General features: G+C 44.6%; 2 long non-coding RNA genes across 2 annotated transcripts in view; one reads left to right on the top strand and one right to left on the bottom strand.

Moving 5' to 3' along the window:
- The first annotated feature begins 545 nt into the window (after positions 1-545).
- Positions 546-19,088, top strand: part of LOC128315220 (uncharacterized) — a 30,780-nt gene continuing 12,237 nt past the window's right edge. Inside the window, exon 1 of the long non-coding RNA XR_008297757.1 lies at positions 546-1,317. This is a non-coding gene — a long non-coding RNA (uncharacterized LOC128315220). The remainder of the gene's footprint in view (positions 1,318-19,088) is intronic.
- LOC128315219 (uncharacterized) overlaps positions 2,106-19,088 on the bottom strand; it is a 35,823-nt gene continuing 18,840 nt past the window's right edge. Inside the window, exons 2-5 of the long non-coding RNA XR_008297756.1 lie at positions 15,908-16,047; positions 14,523-15,232; positions 13,288-13,443; positions 2,106-8,182 (exon numbers count right to left, since the gene is read on the bottom strand). This is a non-coding gene — a long non-coding RNA (uncharacterized LOC128315219). The remainder of the gene's footprint in view (positions 8,183-13,287; positions 13,444-14,522; positions 15,233-15,907; positions 16,048-19,088) is intronic.

Raw genomic sequence — 19,088 nt, 5'->3', positions numbered from 1 at the left:
AACATTAAAAAAATTAAAAAAAAAAAGAAATCCACACAATGGAATGTTATTCAACCTTAAAAAAGGAGGAAATCCTGCCATTTGTGATGACATGGATGGAAGTGGAGGGCGTTGGGCTAATGCGTAAGTGAAGTAAGTGAAATAAGCCAGACAGAGATTGATTAATTCAATGGTAGAGGAGCCCTTTCCCAGTGTATATGTATATGAACTCATCACATCGTGCACTTTAAATATCTTACGATCGTATTTGTCAATTGCACTTCAATAAAGCTGAAAAAAAATCCTGCTCTTTCTCCCTTTGAAAGGCTCTCACACCAGGAGAGTTAACAGGGCACACGCTCAGAGGCTGGTGGTGAATTCAACAATCTGAGGAATTTTTATTAAAGAGACAGAGTTTTTCTTTTGGGTCCCAGGATTGGGTCTGCTGAGGATCTAGAAAGCTATGGCCCAAATCTGCTCTTCGGTTGGGAGTTTCTCAGTAAACCAGTTCCTTTCTCGACCCCCTGAGAAAAGATTGGAGGTTTGAAAACCAAAGCAAATGTGTCTCTGTCGGGCTTGGACCTTGCTTTGTGCTCTGTCGAGGGCAGGACACATTTGCCAGTGTGCGTTTCTACCCCACCAGCCCAAATGCACCATGAAGGGCATCAGGTCTTATATTATGGTTGGTAAAGTGATGTCATCAAGAGTCTTTTATCTTCACATCGGAGATTCTGCTTTTGTAGAATGGAGGTTACTCTATTCGGTGTGCATATATTAAGGAGGGAGGCCCTCGGAATGTTGGAGATTTATTTTGCAAATGGTCTTATCCATGTTTGAAATCTCATGAAAGGAGGGAACCCAGGAAGGAATTCACCAAATTTCTCTTCCTTTTCTTCACACATCTTTACAGTCTTGTCGAGACTATTATTTCATGGTTTTGTAGTTGACAAGGAACTTTCCCACTCATGTTTTCACACAAGCATTACAACCGTACCCTGTGGGAAAAACAAGGTTAGGATTATCGTCTCATTTTACAGGTGTAGAAACTAAGCTCAGAGGTTTGCCCAACAGAGCTAGAACTAAGTAGTGGGTCTTCGAGGCCCCCAGTTCATTATCGTTGCCATGACACTGGCTGGCACACCTTGACTGGGTTGATGTCTAGCCTGCCTCTCACTGTGGGCTGACACCCGGGGCTTACCTCCCAATTAGAACAGCCCCAACACGATGCTAACTCCCTTCCCTCGTCAAAACCCAACGGCCAGCTTCCTGTGCTTCTCGTTCTAGGACACAGCACTGGACTCTGGAGGAGCCTGGAACGATCCCATAAAGCTTTTCCAGGTAAGGAGCACAAATGTGAAATCGCAATTTCTTTTTCTCTTTTAAGTCTTACTGATTTATTTTCTAATTCCAGCGTCATTAACATACGGTGTTCTATTAGTTTCAGGAGCACAACTGAAATCATGATGTCTTAATCACAGCTTAGCTGCTTTTTTGGGTGCTTCATCTGATTCTGGGCCACCTTAAGTTATATGTTGCATTTCAGCTTGGTGCCTTCTCACTGGGCCATCATAACCCCACTGTCCTCCCCTGGCCCTTGAAGCTTGGCCATCCTCTCTGTGGCTTCTCTAGGTCTCTGCTTCCCAGCACAGAACAGGAGGGTTCCTTTAAGAGTGACAGTCAAGGTACAAACAGCAGATCACAGTTTGGTCCTACATGTGTTTTTTGTGGGTAAGGGGCAGCCTCCCTTGACCAGCCCCACCCCCTACACGGCCCATCTCTGATCTCAAAATTGGGTTCATTCAGTATGTGTCCCTTTGAATGCTTTGCAAACACAGAGCAAAGTTGAGAGGCTGTGATGCACCGATTTCACCAGTTCATAATTCTGCAAGGAACCTTTCCACTTTACAGACCAATGATCCAAGGTTCTGAGAGGGCAAGTGGCTTTCTGAAGATCACCCAGCAAGCTAGTGGCCGGACTAGGGCAAAGATTCTTTCTGTTGCTTCCATCGTGTCCCTCCTCTCCCCCGTAAGTTTTCAGAGTCAAGAGGCAATGATCCTGTTGGGAGGTTGACTGTCCCTCAGGCAAGATTCAGATTAAAAGAGGAGAGGACTACCAGCCTTCTGGTTGAACAGGCTCTATTTCTCAAGGGAAGACCCTACCTTTATTTATTCCTGAGGTTTAATTGTTTTGAGAACAGTTAAGTGCGTGTTTCTCACTAGTCACCCTTTGTTTCTTCCCTTGGACATATTTTTGCCGGGCTCCTTTTTATTTGCTTTGAAATACGGTTCTCCTGCACGCAGTTAAACCCTAAAGAGTTTGTTGATGGAATTTCAAATTGTTCTCTTCCAAGTGTTTTCTACTTCTGAGCTCTCCTTACCCAGTGAGGGTGGGGAGATGGAGTTAGAAATGAGAAAACTGAGTCTTGGGAGCCTCGCTGCGTTTCCTTAAAAAAAAAGAAAATCAGCACAGCCTTTGACGAGCATGTTACAAGGTTTAATTCTCCACCTTAGAGTGTCCGTGAAAGGCAGTGTGATGAGCACACATCAAGCCTGGAGCCTGTCTTATAAGGAGATTTTAAGAGGGTCCACCTGCTTCTGGGTGGAAGCGACGCTTTGCTATTGCACCAAACACATGGCTCGGCATTTCATGAAGGCTTTCTGAAGGGGGGAGAGAGACAGCTCATCTCAACGGCAGATCTGTTGCAGGCAGTAAGAGGCCAGTGGGGAGCTGGGTGCCTGTTCCAGTTATTATTACTGCTGTTGTCATTATTATGATCGTGTTTCAAATTCACTTAATGGCAACAACAGGGCCTGACCACCAAAAAAGAGACTCAAAAAAGATGTAATGTCTGCCCAAGGGCCTCGTTTTTGAGCTGAATGTTTTTCCAGTAACCATTCTCACAGTCCTTTGGTGGCTGTTGTGGGTACGTGTGTGTGTGTGTGTGTGTGTGTTCCGACCAGCCTGGCCAGATTAATGTCCATAAACCACACACGCAGAGGAGCTGTCTCGCTCACATACACTTTACTGCTGCTTTTGTTAAACCAGAGTCTCTTTTCAAGATAACATGACAGATTTATTGACATCATTCTGCTTATGCTGCCATCTTCTCAAATAGGACTTAGAGAACCTGACGGATGACTGGTGTTGGAAGTGATCTCAGAGAGCCAATGACATAGTGCTTAAGCCTGCCCTTCAATCACCCCTCTTGCCTATTCTTGAATACACCTGATGCTAGAGAACTCAGCACCTAATAAAGCAGTCCATTCCATTCTTAAACAATTCTGCTAGAACGTTCCTTCTTTCATTAGTGCCTTAGGTGTCTGCTCAGTCGATTTCTTTCTCCTTCCAGAGAGCAGCATTCTCTAATTCATGCAGGTTCCTTCCTCTCTTTGCTCATGGCTATGCCCCCTCTGGAGTGCTGCTTGGCACTGGGAGTTCTCTTAGTGCCTCTGGCTTTTCTATGGTTGGTCTTCCATTCCCCTGGGCATCATCTGGGGCTCATGTTCCAATAGGGCTGATGCTTAGTAAGTCTCCCTGAAACGTAGTGGCTTAAAACAAGAACAAATCGTCATTTGTTATGATTCTGAATGTTGGTAGGGACGTTCCTCTGCTGGTTTCTCCTGGGCCTCGACGTGGTGCATTCAGATGGAAAGCTGGGCTGGGGAGGAAAGGGCAAGATGACCTCACTCTCATGTTCTGCAGTGAGTGCTGACAGTTGCCTGGGATTCTTTGGCCTTCCTTCACATGCCTGCCCTTTCTTCATTGTGCTAAACTGACATTCCTCCCCTGGTGGTCTCTGAGGCAGTTTTCTAAGGGGGTGAAAAGGGAGTAGGGTCTCTTAAGGCTATTGAAAAGAGCACATTGTTTCTGCCACATTTCTATTGGTCAAAGCAAATCACAAAGCCAGCCCAATTCAGGTTGGGAAATTATTTGCCTCTCTTGATGGTTCTTTTGTCTAGCAACACCCTGTCAGACTGATTGTAGAGAAGGGACATAGAGACAGCAGAAGGTACAGATGGGCACGAGGGCGCCCCCTCCTCTCTCACCACTGTTTCTTCATTTGCTCGAGACCAGTATTTCTGGGTCTATAGTGACAACCCTCTTTTCTAAAGATTTTTGTTGATTTTGGAAGAGAATTATATATAGAGAGGAGGAAAGTATAATTGTAGCATAGGTGAACGTTGCCTTAAATCTCAAAGATGAAGACACTTAAAGACATGTGAAGAGCCTCTGTGGCCACTTTTAAGTTTTCAGCCTGGGACCTGCATCTTCAGATTCGACTATTTCCTCCTCTGTCATATCAGGGGTCTCATTGTCCAAGGGTCTCCATCCAAATCTCGACTCGAACCCCACCTCCTTCTAGGAAAACTTTCCTCTTCGTGGAGGAAGATTTTCCCCCCCTTTCCTGATATAAAATGACTTAAGCTTTAATGATGTGGTCTTAGCAATCCAAACCCTCATAATGGTGGTCATCAATCAAATTTCATAGACAGGCGGGCACAGGATGGGTGCTGGGTCCCTAGGGGAAGCAGAACGTGGAGCTGCCTTTTGAGGGTTCCTTTTCTCTATTCTCTTGTGAATGCTGTAGCTGACGGTTCCTCTTAATAGGACCTATTAAAATAGGATTCGCTCCCAAGGACAAACATCAGTTTTGTGTGCGAGTGTGCGTGTGTGTGTGCAGGCACGTGTTAAGTATGTCTGTGAAGTTCCTGGGAGTGATTCAGGTAAAATGGGTTTTACTCAATTAAAAATGGAATCAATTGCTCACTTAGAAGTGGAGTCAATGGAAGCTCCATTATTAAATGGAAAGTGTTTTACTTCTCTTTCTCTCAGTCTTGATCCCTGCTGGAATCATGACAGTTTGTGTCCCAGCCTGTCAAGTCAGTGGTTCCCACTCCCAACCAAAGACACATACACATCATTCTGAAGGGACGTCCACCTGCCAGTGGTGATTCTCCCCTAAGGACACACAGACAAGGTCTAATTCATGTTTTATGAGAGGCTTTCACATATTTCAAGCTAATTACCATGTCTGTCACAAGTCTGTTCTCTTAGATAGACTTTCAGGCTGGTTTAATGAAATGTCACCTGAAAAATGTTACTTGACCAATGCAAAAAAAAAAAAAAAAAAAAAAAAAGGAAAACATTCGTACTCACACCTACTATTTTGATTCCAGATGTTTCAGTCGTGCATCCAATAGGATTCCAAATGGTTGGACACACAATGTGGATAACATATGGGATATTGAACATAAACTGTTAAGTCATCAATCTGCTTCTATTTCTTTTCTTTTGTGTCCAGTACTGAGTCAAACAAAGACAAGGAGAAAAGAAGGCTCTGGAAGCAGATTCTATGTTCAACCTAATAATTATTTTCCCTAACTAGACAAGTCCTACAAAACTACTTGATAAATATTTAATATAATAGCCAGTAGTATTTAGTAATCACCTACTTTATATCAGTCACTGTGCATCAGACTTCTAGAAAGCCCTTGGTAAAGGCCTATTGGGTGAACACTAAGTATTACTTAATACATACAACTTTGTGAAGTAGAAATTATCCCCATTTTCTAGAGGAGGACAATGGAATTTGGGAAGGTAAAGTGAGTGGGCCCAATTTTTATAATTAGAAAGTGTAGAATCCAGATCCTTCTTCTCACTGAACTCAGGGCACCCCTATCCTGGGCACTGATTGGCAGGGGAGGTTTGGGTTAGAGAGAGTACAGGTGATTTTTCCTTGGTGTCTTCCTCTACATCTGAGGAGGAAAAGTCAAGGCTGAATTCAGGGAGCGGAGGAACACTGGGCTGGTCGAAGAAACAACGACGGTGGGGGGGGGGGGACTTAGTAGCCAAGATTAGGAGAGAAGAATGTGTTGGGGTGCTTGGCACATACTGAGTAGACCAGTCCAGCTGGATGTGGGAGGACTCATTTGAGGGTGTATCGGAGGTTGGTTTTGAATTCTGTGTTAGTTTGATGAGAGTCTTTGAAATAGTTTGACCATGGAGAGCTTTAAATAACAAATTAAGAAGGCTTGTTACTATGGAATGGTCAAGGCCAAGAGCACTGACTGGTCTTGTTTATAGAGATGTAAGCCTGTTCAGGGGAAATTCCTTCTTGGTGACGTTTGGCAAGTTATGGGCAGGCCTTTCCTCCCCTTTGGAATGGGAAGCTGTGTGATTCAGATTTAGGTTTGAGAATAGGACACAAGGTAAGTCTCTTGATCTGTTTCTTTGTCACTAGAATTTGGAAAAAAAATAAGAGTTTGTCATGTGATACCTGTCATATATTTTCCTTGGAAGTCCCTAAAACTGTCCAACAACAGAATTCAAGATTTAGGATCAGTTCTTAGGATCAGTTCTTAGGATCAGTTCATTCTTAATCTTTCCTTCAACCCAAGTCCAACAAGAGGAAGCCAATGAATTTATTCACTCAACAAATATGTGAAGAGAAACTACATGTGCTAGGTAGTGGGTCAAAGCTCAAAAATCAGGGGGTGGACAAACCAGATATAATTCCTGTCCTCAAATAATTTATAGTCTCTGTTCTGAGCTAATCATCTTATAACGTTATTGTGCAGCATTACAGTGTTAGAGGGTGATGAGATATTACTGAATTCAAAATGTCCAGCAAAGGGAAAGGATACTTGACCACATAGTGATCTCCCTGACTCTGGAGGTGATTCCTGCACTAAGTAGGAACTGGACTTAAATTTCTACTAAAATATCTTCCCAAAATGGGAATAGAAAAACCTAGAATTCATGTTTCTAAGTACATGCATCTGCGCCTGGGATGGGGCCATCCAGGATGGGACTGAAAAGGAGTAAAAAATGGAGTGGGGAGATATTTTTCTTCCTTCCCCTGGAGGAAAACCAATGTGGGATGGAGCAACCATAGGCCAAGTCCTCTCAGGAGAGCTGAACAACACAAAGAAGGGTCAGAGTTCTTCCACAACAAAGGGAGAATCACCCTCCAGGTTTAGCCTGATTCCAAAGTCAAGAAAGCTGAGATTGGTTTCCTTTTGAAACCAGGAGACTCAGCCCAGGAGAAAATGTAGATTCATTTTCGATCTTAAGAAGTTCACCATCAGGAGGCCGGTGCAAAGATGAATTTGAGGTCATCAGCTGATTTCTTGGCTTATGCCTGTAATGGCAGCATGCAGGTGCACTGGTCCCTTCTCGAAGTCTCGCGAGATTATTTTATGTAAACTGTCTGAGCCTCAGTTTTCCCGTTTATTTCATGATACTGATGATATTGTTTGCGGGGCACCATATGAACTAAATGACTCCGCTTGAGCAGTTGGCCAAACGTAGTAGCTGGCACCTGGCTAAAACCCAGTACTTGCCTCATTCCATCACATCTGGAATTGAAATACAGCTTTAACAAAGTACACATTTTGTGAGAGAGGTTTGGTAAGCAAGATAGGAAAGTATTCATTATTAACATTTTCTCCCGTCAGGTCCTCAGCTCCTTAAGGTATTCATTCCAACACTGGTGGGAGGGAGCTCAAATGAGGCAGCGCATGGGAAAGCCCTTTGCAAACTCTTCAGTACCCTCCTCACAGCGGGGACCATCTCGGACCTGAGGGTGCCTGTTCACTGGCTTTGCAGCAAGGATGCTGGTGTCATGAGGCCACCATCACTGCATGGAGGAAGACTTCGTTATTAGCCCCACGTGCCTGCTAATGATGACCACAGGCAAAGCAGTGGTGAGGAGGTTTTCCATTGTCGTGCCTTTTCCTAACCCCACTTTGGGCCACCTCTGGCTGCTGTGCCTCTGGGTGTCTGGGGCCCAGAGGCCGGTAATAAACAAGACCACTCTTGGGGAGCTTCCACTCATCTCCAGCCAGCGTGACTCTGACTTCCCAAGAGAAGATAAATGACGGATAAGCCCATGGAGAGGGAGGGAGACACTTGTCATTACCAACCCGGGGCGGACAACAGAGGGCTGGGCAGAAAGGCAGGAAGCAAATGGCACTGCTGCCCCTGTAGCTGCTGCCCTTCTGAATGCTTCCTGGTTGCAGCATGGGGCAGGGTGGTGACGATCTGTCTCACCGAAGAGCTCTCCGGAGGTGATTCCAGGGGCCCTTCTTGGAGGAGCAGAGGCAGATCCTGCCAGAGTTTGCTGATACCACCGACTCCATCGAGGGTGCCTTCTTGACTAGAGCCTTGAGGCTGGAGCTCGGCCTCCATTTAAGTGTAAACCTGCAGGAGAAGCCATCTCTAAATGGACTCACTTCAGCTTCCCCATGCTTAACACGTGTGCGCGCACGCACTTGTCTTTCTGTTTTTCTTCTAGGGCACTAAATGATTCTCAAATTTCAGTGTACATCAAAACCGCCTGAAGAACTTCTAAGTGTGCAGGAACCATCCCTCCACCATCACCAGCGCTACACCCCACAGACCTATGGAAATCAGGGGATCTGTGTTTTAAGCAGTTTTCCAGGTGATTCCTACATAGACGGGTCTTTTTAGAAAAATTTTAAAGTTTATTTATTTTGAGAGAAAGAGAGAGAGAGAGCAGGGGAGGGACAGAGAGAGAGGTAGAGAAAGAGAATCCCAACCAGGCGCCGTGCTGTCAGCACAGAATCTGACGTGGGGCTCGAACTCATGAGCCATGAGATCATGCCCTGAGCCGAAACCAACAGTGGGACGCTTAACTGACTGAGTGACCCAGGCGCCCCTCTACATAGATGATTCTTGCATCTCAAAAGTGACATCCTATTCTGGGGGTTCAACATTCGATACAGAACCGATTGTATAGAGTGTTAAGACCAGAAAAGACTTCAAGGTTATCTAGAACAACCTTTCATTCCACAAAGGACACAGTACCATATAGTGGATAAAGGCATAGACTCTAGCAAACTGTCAGAATTCAAATCCTGGCTCGGCCTCTTACAAGCTGTCTGATTTGGGTACAATCATAGGTACAATCAAGATACCTAAATTCTCTATGCTTTTTCCATCTATGAAAGGGAGAGAATATAAAATAGGATTATACCTACATTACAAGAAGTTTCGTGAGGTTTAGGTCAATTAATATAGGGAAATCATTGAGAAGGGAAATCATCATAGTCAGCATTCAGTAGATAGTATTTGTATCATTCAGGATTCAGAGAAGCAGAACTGCTTTGCGTGGGATAGAATAAGAAATAGATTGCAAGGATTAGGCCATATGCAATTGTGGGAGCTGATTATGTTGACTATTTACGTCTATAATGTCTGCCTTTGGTGTTGGGCCTGAAGTCTGCAGGGCTAGACATAGAGAAGGAAATAGACATAAAGTACGGATACCCAGAACAGACGAGAATCTGTAATATTTAGCTGGAAGGGGATCTGTCTCTCCCCTCCTTCAATCTCAATGATGCTGCTGACCCACAAGATGAGCTGACTCCCCGCATCACAGAGTAGCACCTACACCTGACCCGTGATTCAGAGGCGTTGAAGGAGAGCATCTTTGGTGCCGGAAGAGCCGAGGGCCCATCTGTACCTCATGGCCATCAGGTAAGCTGTTAGATTGGTGACGATGTGCATGAACTGAAGCCATGCCTGCCCTCACCGACTTTCAGAGTACAAAAAGGATGAACTGTCTCCCCTTCATGTCCCCCTTCCAAAGCTCACATGACCCTGATTCGGAACACTAACTTGCGGCCAACTCTAACGTGAAACCATATAGAGAAGGGAATTGTAGGATTTATAGTTCCAGCTTAGCTAAGTGGATATAGTGCAAGACCGCCATCAGAACACTGCAACAGAGAGGGAAAGTAATTTATTCGAAGTCACGCAACAAATTTGTAGGAGAAGATTGACAAGGGGCTGGACCTATTGTTTTCTATTCATGCTATTCAAGCCTCCTGGTTATCACAATGATCTTAAGAGGGTATCCATCTGAATAGTCTCTGGACCCACAGACAGAAGCCCCAAGGGGTGATGGATCTACTTCAATAATACATTAACCGAGGACCTTCTAGGTGTCAGATACTCGGCCCCTGGGCAGGTAGGAGTCCTTACTCTCAACCTGCTCACAGGGAAGACAACTGGATCAGTAAGTACGATAAAGGCTAGAGAGACACATGCTGCAAAAGAGGGACAGTGGCCATGTTTGGATAGAGCTTGATGGAAAGTGGGTTATCAAAATAATGTCCGGGCCTTTTTCCTAATAGCCAAAATTCATCACGTCCAACTCTTACTTCTGCGCTCTAATCCCTCGGTACTCCACCCTGGGAAGGTAGGGTTTATGGGTTTTCTGGAACTGAGGGTTTCCCAGGATGCAGGACTTCCAGTGCTGAAACTGGAAAGTGTCTGGCAAATGGGGGTAAGTTGGTCACCTTAAGGCCGAACAAAATAGAGTTAGTTTCTGAAGGGAAAGAGCAAGTAAGTAAAGCCAGCTAAGTACAGTATAATACTCTCTTGACTATTATGGGGGACTTAAAAAAAATAAAATAAAAAGGACCAAACCTGCAGCACTCAGTCCCACAAGCCCAGAACCACTCACAAACAATAAAGAAGCCAATCAAAGGAAGCAGGACCCTCCAGTCACTTTCTTCAAAAGTTCCCTCAACTTTCTTCAAAAGTTCCTGAACTATTCCACTCGGGTTCCCAAATCCTCTCACCTCCTTTTTGTTCTCCCAGAGGCTTTCAAAGACCACTGGACTTGGTTTTTGTTGAGTCTCTGTGGCTTTTACTTTGGGTCTTTCACTGACTTTGGCTTCACTGTCGCCTTTGTGATCCTTTCCAATCAAGAAGAACAAAAAGAGGACACTCCCACTCAAAACACCCAGCACTGCCAAGACGGAAAGACCTTGAGCAGAAAAGAAGGTACTGGAGTTCATGTTTGGTTGCCAGTGCTGACATGGTCACTCAAGGAATTCTCCAGCTCTTTGGATGGAAAGTTTGAAATAATCAGGGGTGCCTATCAGGACCTTTAACTTCCACTATACAAACCTCATATCAGATGAATCACCTTCCGGATCTACCAACCAGGGTCTTTGTTTGGCTTGCACAACTAAAATTAGCAGCTCATTCATAATCCATAACGGCTGGGGAATTATCTCATACACATGGGACAAAGGAGAGGGATCCGAAGAGGGGCCTCTTCCCTAAGTCTCATCCATGAGATTCTTCTTGTTAAAGAGGCACTCTCAAGCGTCCAATTTGCCGCAATTATAGCAATCAAAACAGCATTCATCCTCCTTCCGCACCTGACGAGCCAACTCATGCATTCTCCCCGACAGTGGTGGGGAGGATGCTAATGCAGCTCCCATCCCCCTGGTTCCAGCTATAGCCATCACTGCCGCCCCTACTCCCACCCTCACAGCTGGAGTTGGTTCACAGGCCAAGGAGCTCGGTCATGTCGACGCCCCATGGTAGACCTGTAGCTGCCCCGACCCACATGGGCTCACTGGTTCTCCAGGGAAAGAGGGCAATTAGCTTTTGATATTGGCTTATGTATCTCTACCCCCAAAGGCTGGATGCAAAAGAACTGATTAGAGGCAACCTCTTCCATTTTGTAAGTTTCTAAGGCTGATAAAGAAGTTCCTGCTGTGAAAACAGGTGCAGGTGTAGCACTATGGAGAAGCCGGGGCTTGTCTGATTGCTTCTTTGTGCCAGCCTCCCTGGCATTTGAATGGGCGCTTTGTGAGCACACAGTCTCCCCAGATTGCAGGAACCGGCTGCTGCTGGTGGTGGGTGGGGGGGGGGGGTTCTGTTGATTAAAGGCCCATTAACAGAGCACGAATAACCCTCAACTTCCTCCTCTCACCTGCTTCTTTGTTTTCATCTAACGGCTTTCGGGAGAGCTGAAAATGTTATTAAATTATTCCAACCCCCATGATGCTGCCATTATGAGTCCTGCCAGAGCATGCCTTCCCCAGCAAGGTACCTGTAAACATTCTTGTGAACCACTCCCGGGCTTACCAAGAGATGATGTAAGAAGTCTGCAGCTACTCTAGTCAGGCTGGCTTTGAATCATCTGCATGCACACCAACCCTGTGTTCCTCCCCGGAAGCACTGGCTACCCCACCAGTGACACACTTCCATGGACCTTCAAGGTCATTGACCACAGTCCTAAGGTTGTTACTCACTATGTTTCCCTCGGTCCCTGCCGAGAGTCTTTGGGAAACAATACACAAATCTTTGTTGTTATTAAGGATGATTACCAAGGCCAGTGGAACATTCTCTCACCTTTTCTCAGTGTCCTCATCTTTAAGTGGGGATAACGGGGATAACGAGAACACCAAAGCACTATTATGGGTCCCAAATGAGATCGTGTTTGCAGAATACCTAACGTTCAATTGTGTGCTCAATTCTTTTTTTCCCGTCATGTCAGCCGATCAGTTATTTTTAATAACCTCCACTGGAATGTCCTGCTGCCTCTCAATCTGACGAAAAGTTCTCCTAGAGCTGGGCGCTTCTAGATTTTCCATTTGTCCACACAATCTACCAGGCATCTCGAATGCGGAAAGAGCCAGGAGTCTCCGACTGGAGTGTTGGTGCTGCCCACTGTACCCCGTTCCTCTCTCTGGTTGTCTTTCAATCGTCCTTTTGTCTCTTCTGGGTCCTTACTCTTCCTTTCCTCCTTAAATACCCTGCCCTCTTATCTTGGCCTTGCCCTACGGCAATCGCACTCCTTCAGTTTAAAGCGATGTCCCACCTTGCATGAATCTCTTCCCTGGTGGACCCGGCCCACAGGGACCTCTTTTCCAGATTGCTAATCCCTTCACAGTAGCATCACCAAGCCTAGCGAGTAATTGCTTCCCAAAAGCCTCACATGAATGTAGAGAAAATGCGGTCCTCTTGACCGTTTTGCAAAACTCCTTCCCTTGCTGTGCTGTCTATATCTACGCAGCACTTTAAGCCAGAGGCTGGTAATCAGTGGCTCCATGGCCGAATCTGCCCTGCTTTCTCTTTTTGTCTGGCCTAGAGCTAAGACTGTTTATTTTCTTTAAATGGCTGGAAAATGAAAAGAGGAATAATGTCTCATGGCATATGAAAATTACAGGAAGTTTAAATTTCAGCATCTGCAAACAAAGTTTTATCAGAACACAGCTGTACCCATGTTTTTATGTATTGTCTGCAATTGCCTTCAGACTACAGTGGCAGAGTATGAATTATTTGCTCTCTGCCCTTCACAGAGAAAGGCTGCTGACCCTTGCCTTAACGTGTACAGAACCCTTCACATTTGCTCATGCATTCGGTCCTCATATTAGGCCTGTGGTAACATCTCCATTCTCAGAAGCTCAGAAAAGTTGAAGCCGTTCGCCCGAGCCGGCAACCCGTTGTCCCCACCCCGTTGTCCCAACCACACCTACCCCTGTACTATTCTTCATGCCAGGCATCATGGAGGTAACTCTTTGGCCTGTAATCCATTCTCTCTCACATGCCTCACTGAGCATCTCCAAGGTGCTCCCTCAGGAAATCTGGGTGTGTGGAAACGTGAGCTTGCATCAGTGGCTCCCCAGATGGCTCTGAAATGGGGTGCAGTTGTTAGCAAATGAAACTCATCAATAACTAGTAAATGGCCTCTGGTCTTGGGTGGTGCGGGAGCTGGGTGAACTGTGTCCGGCCAATCGTAACTCCTTCCTCAGCTGACTCTAGTAAGGCTTAATTAGGAGGAGGTGATATGTTGCTGGTGACCACCAATGGGCAGCAAAGTGTACAAATGAGCAGATGGAGATCCTGTCCCCCATCCAACCATTCTGAGGCAGCTGACTGCCTGCCCAACCCCCCTCCCAAATCTCCTGCTGTCCTCCCTCTTCTCCTGAGCTCCTGGGCTCACTGGCTGTCTTTAGCTACTCCCTCACTGGTCCTTGGTTTTGGGCCATACTCTTTCCTTAGGGATCTATCTTATGCTTTCCCAGGGGTTGGGTGACGTAGGGTGCATTACTTGCCCTCACTGAACACATCTGTTGAATGAGGATAATACCTTTATATTCGGCATAGTTGTGATGATCAGGCATGAAAATTTATGTAAAGTACACTTTGCACGGTGCCTGATCTATTGACCAGACTCAGTAAGTGATAGCACAGCAGTGTCTTCCCTTGGAGTCTCAACAAAGTTAGGAACAAGCCTTTTCTTAGGAGTCTGTTTCTTCTCCCCAGAGCTTTCTGACATGGGTATAACCTTCCCTCTCTCATTTCCCCCAGTCCTCAAGTTCCCCAACATTTTCTCATGGCTCCTTTGATAGGAAAGCCAGCAATGTCTGTTGATATGACTCCTGTCCTGGAGAGAGAGTGGTAGTTCTGAACCAGAGCTGAAGCCTCTCTCTGGGGATGCCAGGTTCCAAGGATGCCCTCCATGGCCACAGGGGACACTGACCAGGCCTGGCCCCCTCCCAGAAACCAGGATTTCCAGGCTCTCATTGGAAGGTTCCTTCCAAAGCCTTTCTGGTGTACCCATGAGTAGAGTCAAAACTAACTACTACCTTTGTAGAGACTTCCATTTCAGTAATAGCTACGGGACTAGTCAGAATTCTCCAGAAAAACAGAACCTACAAGGCGATATGTATATACAGAGAAACAGATTTATTAAAAGGAATTGGCTTACACGGTTATGGAGCCTGGTGAGTCCCAATTCTGTCTGTCGACAAGCAGTTTCAGGATCCAGCAGAGCTGATGGTACAGACGAACTCTGAAGGTAGTTTGACAGAATTCTCTCTTGCTCCAGGAGACTGGTCTTTTTGTGCTATTCACGGTCTCACCTGCTTACTCAAAGTTCACTGATTAAATGTAAAACTCATCCAAAAACATCCGCCAAGTTGATATAATATTAACCACTACAGATAATGGGCATAAATACTCTTTCCATTGTCTTTCTTGGACAATTCCTATTTTGTTTGTCTTTCTAAACAAGTATATTTTAGGAGGGAGAGCAGTTGGAGGGCCACGTGATGTTACTTCCTCTATCCAGAGTGGTCAAATAAGAGTAATACATATACCCTCCTAGGGGGGGTAAAACTCTCTCAACTGTTGAAAGCACTTTTCAGTCACATTCTCACTGGTGTGGGCCAGGCGTCAACGGGTCAAATATGGCTCATTTTTCAGAGAGGGAAACTGAGGCTTGGTTGAAAGAGGAAGCTTGGCCAAGGTTGTCTTACACAGTACATTTGTTGGTGATATAGGACAGCTGAGTAGGTACCCTGGAAGCCAGCCCAGAGTTTTCCCACTCCTTACCTAACATTGGTACAGTTGGCATGTCATGAAGCCAAAATTTGAGCAACTGCTTCAAGTGGGTTTGAGATCCTTTCAATCAAGGGCCTGTAAGGAAAAATTGTGAAAGCCTTTAATATTTAGTAGTTGTCCTGATTAGCTCATCCACCTAGGTTAGCTCTGATTCCTCTTGTCTTTGACTCAGCTGTTTTACAGCTCTGTACCGATAGAAATTAAGTTGTAGAAAATGGACAGGAACGCAAATAATTGCGGTCCACAGAAATGCAAATTGAGCCTAATGGGATGCGATCGATTATTGTGAGCGCTTTTGCGTCTCTTTGTCAATTCATTTCAGCTTTCTGTATTTGACTAAAAGTATGTGACCCCGTGAATTTGTATTTGAATTCACTGCAACGTCCACTGGCTTCCTCATCAATTCCTGAGGCAAATAAAATCTTTGGCATATATTCATTTTCTATCTGTAAGAGCGTCATGATTATATCCTCTTTTAAAACGCATCATTTAATAAGTCAGTGTAAACCCTACATGCACCTCGTCTGGCCACACTGCTCTGTGTTCCCACACCTCACCAAAAGAATAAATGGAAGTTTCTGTGAGCTTCGGAGCGTTCTGGGGAATTATGTGCTTTACAAAGCACCTCCACCTTTTATCATCGCTTTTGATTCCTCCAGTCCACCTGGGAAAGCAGATACCATTCCTAATTCACAAATAGAGAAAATGAAGGCCAGAGAAAAAACACGTTTTATTAAACCAAGATCTTACAGCTTTACGAGGCAGAGCCAGGACGTCAGCCTGGCTTCTCCTAGTCCTCTGCTCATCCTCTTCATAAAGCCACGTCTTCTATTTTGATAAGAAATGCTGCGGACTCAGCCTGGCAACTGGATCCCCGTGAGGTAGAGCTGCTGTTTCAGAAAAAAAAAAAAAAAAAAAAAAGAGCCAAGAATTTGGATATAACCGAAGTTCTGAGAAGTCACAGGTCCATCCCCAGGGATGCTGGTCAGAGTCCTTTTTCATTTTTCCCCTTGAGCACAAAAGCTAGTTTTACATTTTAATGGATTTAATTACTGCATGGAGATCTGAACAGATAGAAAAGGAACAGGCAGGGAGGACACAGTGATGGTCTATTGAGCAGCATTTGAATTAATTTGGAGTTTTCATCCCTATGATTAGTGTGGTTATTAGTGTTAATACTCAGAGTTCATGTTAGCAGGGTGTTATTGCGAGTTTGAAGCATTAAAAGAAGCCTGATTTCCTAGTATTTGTTTGTTTACTTATTAATCAGTCCATTCATAATTGCTATGGTGCTGACATACAAAACGGCTCCTGTGTTCAACTTCTCAGCTTGACTTAATAAAGGATAATATTGGGTCCCATTTAGTCAGTGTTTAATGCTAATAGATTGTCCTTGTTTATTTTGGTCACTTCCCCACTGTGGGCATTCTCTCTTTTGTCCTCAAACCACCGTGGAGACTCAGATAAAGCCTCAGAGCTCCCGGAAAGGGCCTAAGTTAGGGTTTGCGATACCAGATTTCTGTTGACTTGAGCTCCTGGGATGGTCTTGGGAAAGCCGCGCCTCCTCTCTGGCCTCCGTTTCCCCTCAATACACTAAAAGGTTTAAGTGAGATGATCCCTGTTTCCTTTCAGCTCTGTGGTTCAGGGAGCAAATCAAAATGGAGGGGTGACTGGAGTGTGATAGAAATGTGAAGTTGTAACTACGAGAATACCTCTCCTAATGCATTAATTCTTCAGTCTGCTGTTTTACTTCGAAGTACATAGGTGCGGATTCATTTTTCTCTTCTTGTTGCTCTGGATGCGTTGGAAATCTCCAATCTGAGCGTTTGTGTCTTTCTTCAACTGTGGGAAATTCTCGGACATTTTCTCACTGAATGTTGACTCTCTCCCTTCTCTTTGAGCCCCTATTAGAAGTTGGCAGACCGCAAAAAAAAAAAAAAAAGGCAGACTACATTCTGTTAATATCCTAAAATCTTGTCTCCCAGGCACAAGTTCCATCTACTGCTGTGTCTACTCTGCTTTCTGAACCCTCAAGCTTTCAACTTCAATGATTTTTGTTTCTAGAAGCAACATTTGTTTCTTTCTCAAATCTGCCTAGTCTTTTTTTTTTTTTTTTTCACGGAGCCTTATTTTTTTTCTTACAGTTCGATCATTCATTGCACGTCTTTAGTCATTTTAAGCTTCTCGTGGTCTCCATTTAGATGGCTTTATCCTGACTTCTTGATGTGCAGATCCCCCTGTGTATTGTACATGTTTACTTTGCCTTTCTTTTCTCGTGAATTTTGTGATTTTTTGAGTACGAGCACATGTTCTGTGACGATATGGGAGTGACTTCAATGCAATATAGGTTGTGAAAATATTGCTCTAGAGAAAGCTTTGCATTTGCTTTTGGTGAGTGCCTCAGAGGTATCATGATCCCAGAAACATTTTAATGTAAATCTTGAGGCTTAGGGATTCCTATCACATTAGGTTATATACTCTCTTACTCTAGGTCACTGCAGAATAGGACACATGGAGGCTGTTTTTTTGTTTGGTTGGTTTGGTTTTATTTCTACACAGAATCTCAGCCAAGACAGGTTTCCTGATAATCTCCCTGGGTGGGTGTGGTAAGACTGAATGATGACTACTAAAAATATCCAGGTCCTAATCCCTGCATCTTGTGAATGTTACCTTATGGCAAAAAAGATTCTATAGATGTATTGAAATCGAGGATCTTGAGATGGGAAGATTATCCTGGATTATCAAACTGGACCCTGAATATGATCACAAATATCATTGTAGGAGGAAGACAGAGGGAGATCTGACCGCAGAAAGGAGACTCCAACGTGGCAACGGAAGCAGACATTGGGGTGACGCTTTGAAAGTAAAGGAAGGGGCCGCAGACAAAAGAAAGCAAGAGATGCAGAAAAGGCTTGGAAAAGGCAAGAAGGCAGATCGTCCCCTAGAGTCTCCGAATCGAGCACAGTCTTGCTGGCATCTTGAATTTAGACTGACTTCCAGAAGCTCAAGAAAATAAATGTGTTATTTTAAAGCCACTAAGTTGCAGTAATTTGTTGCAGCACTAATGAGAAACAGAGCTGGTTAGCAGAGTTTTTCTGTTCCTCTTGGACTGAGAGCAGTCCTTCAAAGGTCGTCCCAAGAAAACTTGACCGGATTTTCCACGAAGGCAGACAAGGAGGATGTTGTCGATTCAGTCCAGCCAGGCTGGGAAGACATGGAATGACGAGATTCAACAACTCCTGTGACTGCAAATCAGCCTTCAGAGGGAGGATACAAAGACATGGTTTCTTGATTCTGAGCCTTTTTTTCACTGACCAAATCAATGTCTTCAAATGATATAATAACATAGTTGTCAGGGACGGTGGGATAGAAGTTGGTGTTTTGTATTCCATTTGTCTTATAATTTGCCATATGAAGAGAAAAAGCATCTTCGGCAAAATATTTACATTCTACACCTCAATTTTCTCATCTTTAAATGAAACTAATAAAGGTGCTTCTCTTATATTATCATGACGAGGCTCCCCTTGGATAGGGCATGTCAAATGGCTGGGCGTGTATATGCCTTAGCCTTGCAGATAGACTCAGGGTCCCTGGAGGATCTTGGCCCAGGATTCTTGTCCAAGAACTATGTGGAGAGAATTAAAAGACTCAAAAAGATTCATGAGAAGTTTTAAGGGCTCAAAGAGGAACAAAATGAAGTTTTGTCATCACCAAAGCCCTAGAAAACAGAAGATTCTGCTAATTTTGGAAGGAGAAGAGCTGATTTAAAATAGAAGATGTTAATGTGATTGCTATGCTGTTCATTCAACAAACATGCATTTGCAGGGTGGTATCCTATGTAAGGCTAGATGTCAAGTGCTGTGCAGAAGACAGACATTGACAGCCACCACAGTCATCCCGTTTCTAGCACAACCAACCATGCTGCTGTAAC

Source organism: Acinonyx jubatus, chromosome C2, assembly GCF_027475565.1.
Source record: "Acinonyx jubatus isolate Ajub_Pintada_27869175 chromosome C2, VMU_Ajub_asm_v1.0, whole genome shotgun sequence".
In the NCBI taxonomy this organism is placed as follows: domain Eukaryota; kingdom Metazoa; phylum Chordata; class Mammalia; order Carnivora; family Felidae; genus Acinonyx; species Acinonyx jubatus.
This window is presented reverse-complemented; position numbering and strand designations above follow the sequence as displayed.